This window comes from Crocodylus porosus, unplaced genomic scaffold, assembly GCF_001723895.1.
Source record: "Crocodylus porosus isolate Cpor-Errol unplaced genomic scaffold, CroPor_comp1, whole genome shotgun sequence".
Lineage (NCBI taxonomy): Eukaryota > Metazoa > Chordata > Crocodylia > Crocodylidae > Crocodylus > Crocodylus porosus.
Window position 1 is genome coordinate 49179023 of NW_017728948.1, and position 9086 is coordinate 49188108.

General features: G+C 39.0%; 1 long non-coding RNA gene across 1 annotated transcript; it reads right to left on the bottom strand.

Moving 5' to 3' along the window:
* Window positions 1–503: 503 nt before the first annotated feature.
* On the bottom strand, window positions 504–8748 carry LOC109321947. Its single transcript, XR_002104243.1, has 3 exons — window positions 8610–8748; window positions 6609–6612; window positions 504–515 (listed from the first exon to the last, which is right to left on the bottom strand). It is a non-coding gene; the product is annotated as an uncharacterized LOC109321947 (long non-coding RNA).
* Between the last annotated feature and the right edge of the window lie 338 nt (window positions 8749–9086).

Here is a 9086-nt window from a genome sequence, read left to right on the forward strand (position 1 = left end):
GAGGGAAGTCAGGGGGAGAGATAAAGAGTCTGCAGTAGCACTTTAAAATAATGCCTTCTCCTGGATAATTATCTGAAGTTATAACTTGGCTATCTTTTTTTCCCTTCCAGTGGTTATTTCTGAAGAAGTCCTAATAAGTTTAGCCTCAAAAACCTCATATTTCAATAATAGGAAGAAAATGCAAAGTAGGTAGTGAGAGAAGATTCACAGAATAGTCTAGCAAGAGCTTACATGTGCATCCATATATCCCAAGTTCCCTTGAATAAGATGGGTGGAGAATCAATTTCTACATTTCACAGATGGAGAAACTTGGGTATAGAGAGAGAAATGCAAAGACTTCCAAGCTGGGGTTTTGAAAATTAGCAACTTCTATTTAGTGATTTTCACAGTTGCTGAATGTACAATTCTGTCTGGAGATCCAGGATCTCACTGGCTTAGTTTTGTGTTTTATTTTACACTTCTTTAGCTTCATTAATTTTAGTAGTATAGTATTATAAATGAGTCACAAGATGGTGCTTGTCTATCAACAGCATCATACTTTTCACAAAAGGCATTAAAAAATATGAGGTGTCTGTTGAAATTGTATTTAAGTGTACATGAAAAGATATTGAAGTGTACATTCCAGCATGGTATGTTAAAAAGCTATTACTTTATTTTTTGCACTGGGCCTTTGTAGTTGCTGAGTATCTAAACTCAAATTTTCCTCATCTATATTTACCCACGGTGTACCCCAGAGGACACTACTATATTAGAGAAAAAATTATGCTATTTACTTGTATCCTCTGGAGTCTGAACTATCAATAACTCTTTGCATTCAGAAATCTTTGTAGCTGTGAGTCAGAGATGACCTTTTTTAGCATGGACTAAGGGCTGTAGCAGGGAGTGAATCTGTCCTTGAATTGTGAACTAAACTTTTTCACTTCGATCTCCTGTGACATTTATCACCAAGGTTGTGGTTTTACTTGTTACATGCTGTGGCAATAAGATTTCATGTAACTTTAATCAAATACAATACTTTCATTTAATCATTCTTATTTTCATCTTCACCTCCTGTGAAGACTTATTCAAACTGAATTAATTGCTTCCTATAACATTGAACCAAACCTTGAGCTCCAAAGGCAAACTCAATGGGAGTTCTGCCTTGAAGCTCTAACTGAAAACTGTATAAGAAATAATGTGGGCAGATAAAGTTCATTCCTACAGTCTGGCTTTTTCAGCCAGTTCTGGTCTGTATGGGCATATTTCCATTGTGTAACACCTTTGCTAGATGTATCTAAGGTAACTCCTTTTTCCTTTGATCACAACCATGTTGAGATGCTGTCCCACAAATCTTAATTGTGACACTGATGTAGGGATCTTAATGGAAATGACATGTCCCAATAATATGCAGTGCAGTTAGACCAGCATAAGAGTTTGAGGGGAAGTCTGTTATTTTGAAAATGTTCACCCTAGAGAATCTGTCATGGTTTTTTAGCCACAGAGCAGCGAGGAGGGGTGCAGAGTGCCTCAGCCAGCTGCTCGCCAGGGCTACACGTGCTTCAGCAGGGGGGGTCCACAGTGGAGCCCTTTCACTGAGGCATGCAGAAACAAGGGGAAAGCTAGCATGGGCTGTCTGCCTCCTGTCCCAAGCCACGCTGCAGCCCAGCCAGGGTGCAGGGTGCCTCAATGTGGGGGCTCTGCAGTTGCCTGGGCTGCCTGCTTCCCTGTCTCCATGTTTGTCCTAGTGCACAGCACTTTGGTATACTTTGTGCCACTTTTTTTCAGGGTTTATATTTTGGTACCAGGAAATCCTGGTAGCAAATATTTCTCAAGCGCTGCAAACGAGGAGTGCAGGGCACGGTTTAACATGCAACATGGTTTGCAACTCCAGAAACTGCCCATGCCTGTACATCTGGATCTGGCCTTAAAGCCCTGGAAAGGCATTTTAAATGTGCACTTACACCAAAATACCTGCTCATAACACATTTAAGGGGAGGTAGCACTTACGTACTTTTTACACACAGCTGACATTTCTGTATGTTAAATGCAAAATAGATAGTCCCATAAATGGGTGCACATACAATTACCTGATTATTGTATGCAAAGATAAAGTTCGCATTCCAAGCAACTAAATGTGCAAGCGTTGCAGGTACAATTTTTGTAGACCAACATATGCAAACATAAGTAAATTAATGTATACAAAACATTTTAAAAAATTGATTTACTCAGAAGATGCCTAGATTTTTGCACTAAATGACTTCTGGACCCTATAACAATGAAAATCTACAATGTATAGAGGTTTCCCTTTCTCAAGACTACATTCTTAATTTGCCAGCTACACCTAATGTAAATAAGAGAATAAATCACAGCCATGTTGATTGTAACAGAAAAATGAAGACTTAATGCCTTGGTATATCCATCTAGATCCTAGTACTCAAGTCTCTGGCTGCTTTCTTGGAAACTCATGAAACAGAAATGTATTTTGATTTTTTTTGGCAGCAAATAAAGTAGTATGAAAATCACTTTTGTCATTTGAATTTACTGTTTTTGGAGGAGGGTTTCAATTCAAGTTAGCATGACCTATTCTCATACTATTTTTACTATAGCTACTTTATCTAAGCATGTTAAGAGATAAGGTATTAGAAACCATGAATTTCTGTTCACTTATGGCACAGCTTGAATCAAATACCAAAATTTACTTACTGAAGAACTGAGTAATCATACAAATCTGAATTTATACATGGAAACAAGGAAAAATATCTGCATATATTAAATGGTCACTTGCAGCATGGAAATAAAAGCACTACAGCCATTTAGTAAATTACAGTTATGTTCAACATTATAGAAACAACTGTGTGGATTTACTGTATCATCAGGATTTTTAAGAAGTTTAAAATGTGATAATTAATTCAAATACTAGAAAAAGGTGTGTTCATGCTTAGCGGAGAATACAGTATTACCCTTATTGTCATTATGTCCAAAGTTAGATAAGAATCTTGTCTCTTGTAAAGAAACTTGTTCACATTTTCAGAGGCTATTTCTGCAAGAAAGCAGCCTCTAGATTTGATCTTCTTAAGAATAGGATATCATAGCCATGTTCTTATTGAATTTGACCTCTGCTGTTCTGAGCTGTCCTCAGAAGGCAATACAGCACATTAATGAGAAATGCCCTTACCATTTTGAATGGGATGGTGTTCTTCTAGTGAGTATATAATTGATTCTAAAAACATTTTGCAGAGATGTTCTTGTAATATAATATTGTATTTTCTTATCTATTTCCACAGAAAAATATAAAAGATCAAAAGTGCTCAATGCATTGCTTCAGGGGTATACGTGGTAGCTGTATCTGTCTGAAACAAAAAGACATACAAAAAACTAGAACTCTTGGTTACAAAGTGATACCTTTTAGTAGACCAACTGGATGTATGAAAATTCAATGCATTGCTTTGAATTTACATACACATACACACATTATATATATAACTAAAATATATAAATTGGATAACAGGATACAAATAACCAAAAGTTGATAAATTATTGGTGATAGCAGGACAAAAAACAAAAAAGGTTTTTCTTTCTGAAAAAATTCATATAAAATATTATTACTTCCTGGTAAAACAGTTATCCTCTCTGAAAGAATGTGAAACATACCATGTTAAACCTAAGAAGCATGAAGTATACTTGTTGGAGATTTGCTGCTTTCTGCATTGTGGACAATTTCTTTACTCTAGGAAAACTGGTCACCCAAACTGATACGACAATTTTCTGACTAGCTAATTGAAGATAACTTATATTTTTGAGTTCAGCATGGCATTTTAATTCTCATTACATGATTTCATTCCAGATGATTATTTTAAACTAATATTATCTCTTGAACATGTTTTTAGTTATTACCAATGAGTTAATTTAAGAGAACTTTTGCAAATAATTCTTAGGTTTTCCAAAAGGTCATGTCATAGACAGTCAACTCATGTAAAAGGATGCAAGGTATTCTATTGACTAGGGATGACTTGGGGACAGGACAACCTACTAAAGACCTCTCCTGATATTCCTTCAGACTGCTCAGGATATTGCAGCGCCAACTGTTATATGTAGGCAAAAAGGGTATGTATAATTTAAATGGCTACATTTCGGAGGTTGGAGTGCCCACAATGGTCTAGCAAACATACGAAAGGCAACTTTTTGGTGGGTTATTTTTTTTTTGGTGATATCTTTTATGAGACCAACTATGTGATTGTGGGAGAAGTTTGACAGGTTTTCAGGCACAAAGCACCTTTTAGGTAGAAACTGTGAAGAATATGAAGGGCATGGGGCCACAAAGCAAATGTTATAATGGGTAAGCTGAATATATCATTGAATGGTTGCCTTAATGTATGAAGAACTAAAAGAGGAGGAAGCTTGGATAAAGAGGAAGTGAGGTTCTCTGGCTACCATCTCTCAAGGCAAATTGCAAGGTGTTCTCCTAGAAGATTGGTGTGAGAATCCTGGACCAAACCTGCCTGGAAGAGAAGATGGTGATTAGACTTGCCTAGAGAAGAAGAGCTGAAACTGACAAGCCTTTCTGAAGAAGAGGCAGTTTGTCCAGGTTTAGTTAAAGGAGAGGAGCAAGAATACATCAGATATGCTGGATAAGAGTGAGCTCTGCATTACCCAAGAGAGGACAGTTATCAGACAGAAAAAGAGGAAATCATAAACTTTGCTTGATTTCAAGAGCTGAAGATCTGTCTGTCCTAGGTGTTTAGGTGTCTGGACGTAGAGCTATGGATTACCTGGGTACTTAGGTCCTTGTTACATGTCAATGTTGGGTGGCTTCTGGAGCTCTTAAACTCTAGATTGTCCACACATTACATTATAACCTCATAAATCTGGCATGCTTGGGACCTAGCTCCTGCTGGAAATTTGAAAATTCTGGATTTTTGAAAAAGTGAGGCTAGGGCTGGGGAAGGTGGGGAGGGGCATGGTGTAGTCCAGCAGCTGCAGGCAGGTGGTATCAGCCACTACCGGGGCTACAGGACGGAGCAAAATGGAGGGAACTGTAAGTGAGTCCGGGGTGCAGGGTGGGAGGGTGTGGGTCTTGCTGCTACATGCACCCTGGGATGGCTGCAAGCTGGGGGGTTGTGCCAGGCTCTTCTTGTGGGGGGGGGGCACGTGCCCCCAGATCTGCACTCCAGACAAGAAGAGGCTGCCACTGCAGGCTAGGGCTGGTGGCGGCACCAGGCTCTTCCTGGCTCTGGGGGGCATCCCACACCCACTTACAGTTCTCTCCACTGTGCTCCCTGCTGCAGCTCCAGGGGCGGCAGGTGCCACCTGCCTGCATTACCAGATTTCTGAGAATTCCAGAATTTTGAGTGCAGGATTTATGAGGTTTTACAGTAGCATTTTTAAGTGGCTTAAAGCACTTAATATACAGGTCAAAGTTATGCCACTCCGTGGCAGGATTAGCTCTTGATCCACCTAACCCAACTTCTGTTTCATTAGAGTGTGGTCATTCCCCACAGATGTACCACTCAAATTGAAGGTGTGACTGAAACCTAGAACTCAGTTGATCAGGATTTGGGCAGCTCACAGAGTAATCGTGTAAGGGCCTTGTTACATTTGTTTTTACAAAAAGTCACTTCAGGTATAACTGCATATTCTGGAAAGGTTCCAAGATACAGGAGAATCATAAGGTCACTAGTAAGATCTTTCCTCATAATAATAATGTCCATCAACTGCTCATAATAGCTATCTCCATCTACTGCCTTGCTACAAGTCACTTTTTTGTGTTGTTTGTTGTGCCTTCCCTCATTTGATTCCCCCTCTTCAAGTATTTTAGCTTTAAGATATTTACACTACACTGGGTCTGAAGTGCCTGATATTGATGTTCTTTGTAATGGCTTATATATAGAGAGACAAAGTAAATGAACATGTTCCAAATATACATTGTGTTCAGAAGCTAAACATTCTGTTTATCTGTACATTTTTTCCTTGAAAGGCAAGACACTTGCATGCAAGAGGCAGTGTGGTTTAACAACAAAACACTGGACAGGAGATAGGAGGCCAGATTTTATCCCTTACACAGCCTGCTGTGATCTTCCTCAGATGGCTTCACCTACATTTTTCCTTTCCGTCCTCTTTTTTTTTTTCTCTATTTAGATTATATGGGTTGCCTCATACTGTATATTATACAATACTCATATTGTATAATGCTTGATGCAAGAGGGCTTTGATTTCAGTTGGGGCCTTGAGGCATTACTGTAATATCTATCTATCTATCTATCTAGGTATGTTATACTACCATATTTGCTTGGATATAAGATTACCCTGAATATAAGACAACCCTCGCCCCACAACACAATTAGATTCTATATGTGGAATATATATGTATTTGTTATATTTTTCCCAGTATAGAATTGGAAGTTTGCCTTGAATTTGTCCCCTCCCACTGCTACAGCATGAAAAATAAATCTGGGAGTGGAGGGAAGTCAGATGATCCCCTTGCTCTCCCTCTGCAGCCCTTTTACCCCTGCCACCTTACTGTCAGCCCTCCCCCTACTCTCAGCCCCGCCCCACTTACTGTCAGGCTTTGCTCTCCCTTACCATGTGGAGATGAGTATAACGTTTTTTAAAACACTGACTTTGAAATAAACATGCCTGTAGAAATTTGGTTCATCCAGAATTCGTGCATTTTACCTTTTTTGAAACTGCTGCTAGTTTTAGCATAGGTACTCCATAAACACACTTTTAAGTAGCACTTCTGTACCTACTTATATACAATGCAAACTATGCATGATATTAATCTAAAGCCAAAAAGTTTATGAATTACTATATAGTTAATTGGGCTGGTCCCCAGCACAGTCAACAGCATTTCAAGCCATGGTGACCCAATAGCCCACCACTGCACAGTATGTGTGTTCTCCAGATGCTCCCCAGCAAAATAGCCATATCTTAATTAGTGCCCCCACTCATGACTGGAACTGGGTGTTCTTGTCATGAGTCCTGGAAACCTCCAAAAAGTATATGCAGATAAGGAGCAGAGCAACCTGGTCCAGCTCCACTTCATGGAGGGTGGAGCCATATTAATCATATGAGACAAGCTGGAAGAAGGGGAAACAGGGATTTTGAGTTAGCCATTGGGGGTCTCCATTTGGTGATGTTTGTCAGACACTTAAGGTTGGTGAAAAAACAGGAAAAAAGAGGAATGATTGGAAATGGGATAGATAGTGTATCTCAGCTGTGGAAGTGAAGAGAACATCAAAATGTATTTGGTGTAATGGCTCCCCATTACTTTAAAAAGACTTAACACTGGCGGGGGGGAGGAGAGATTGCAATGGTCAACAGCATGTATCTTATTCAGATAAGCCTTTTTGGCTAAGATCAAATGTAGCACCAGGGGGAGGTTCTCTCTGTCTCTGTGTGTGTGTGTGTGTGTCTCTCACACACACGCACATGCATGCGCGCGCACACACCCACACACACACACACACACTCTATCAACATGTTTGCCCAGTCTGCGTCATATCTTTTATAGGCATGCTCAGTGTTGGCTGCATTTAAATCAACTTCATAATTGGGTTGCATTACTGAGACATGCTGCTTTTGGCAGCAGTTTAGTGATAGACAATGTATTTAATGAGGTTTCCTTGTATGCAAATGGAAGAGGAGGAACTTTTCCCCCAGGGTGATAAGAGAAAGAAACCTTATCTTATATTTGAGTAAATACAGTGATAATCAGCAACTATGAATTCTAACTAGGCACATTTTAACAACTTGCTACTTATGTTTCCCTGGTCAACAATCTGTATAACTTTAGTTGTATATACATACATGTAGCCACAGCTTGGCTGTTCACTCTAAGGATGGAGGACTTTATTTTTACCTTTTAAAAAGGCGTATCTTGTTAAGCATGCAATATTGTTCACCGTCAGTAATACCTGGGGATTACTCAGTGTTACAAAAGGGGCTATTTTCATGGACTGTCCCAGTGCATATAATTGGGTTATGTTAGCATTGTGGAGAGCTGCTGGCTGGACAGTTCTATCATGCAGCTAGATGCAAGTTTAATTTAATTAGCTGACCAAAAATACTGCTGATTTTCAAATACCTACTGAATGAAGAAAATTACTTTTTGGACTTATTCTAAGATTTCATAGGCAAACAAGCTAAAGTGTGGGGTTTATTTTTTAGAAAAAATGTATGTTTTTTACATATCCAAGATCTTTCTAATTAACATAGATTAATCCAGCTTGCCTCTAAAGCAAAACATGATGAGTTTGTCTGGAATTTTACAGGTGACTAACTACTATGCTTATCTTATTAACACAATGCTCCTTGAAAATCTGTGATAATATTACAATTCAAATTAAAGTGTTAGGTCCAATATTTAGGTCTGGCAGAGTATTGTTTAGCACAGGGTAGGAGTCAAATCTGGCTGAATGCCTTGCTTTACCATCTGCCACTGATCTGGACACAACTTTTATATTTCAGAATAGCCCGTGAACCTTTCTGAATGATATTTAGTTCACATGCTTCCAGAAATATGACACTAGTCTGTCACCAGTGCCTTTCCACTTTCAAGGCTTACTGCAAGACTCTCCCTTTTGACAAAATTTCTCCCCTATAACTAAATACAGACATGCACACTCTCACACAAACTACAGGCAGTCCTCGCACTTACGGCAGGTTATGTCCCTGGAAAAGGCACTGTAAGTTGAAACGATGTAAGTCGAATCTGATTTTCCAATAGAAACAATGTTATAATAAGGGGTTACGTTCCTGACCAAGGGCCTGACACCCAATTTTTTACAAAAATGACCATGAACACCATATTAAAATCAATTATAAATGATTTACTCTGTACAGTAAAAAGCTTTCCAAAGTGTATATAAATTGATTAAACAGGGCAATACAGTAACTAATCCAACAAAATGTTATTTAATCAAAAGGTAAAGGAACACCTTCATCAGGGTCATGGAATTCAGAAGGGCTTCTTTGGGCAGATTTTGGGGAGATTTAGGGTCACTTGATGGCTTTTTGAGAAACTGATCCAGGGATGTTTGTTTTGCTGCCCTCTTTTTCTCATTGTAAATTTCCCTGTAATGGTGTAAGTGTGAGGATCCAGCACTGCA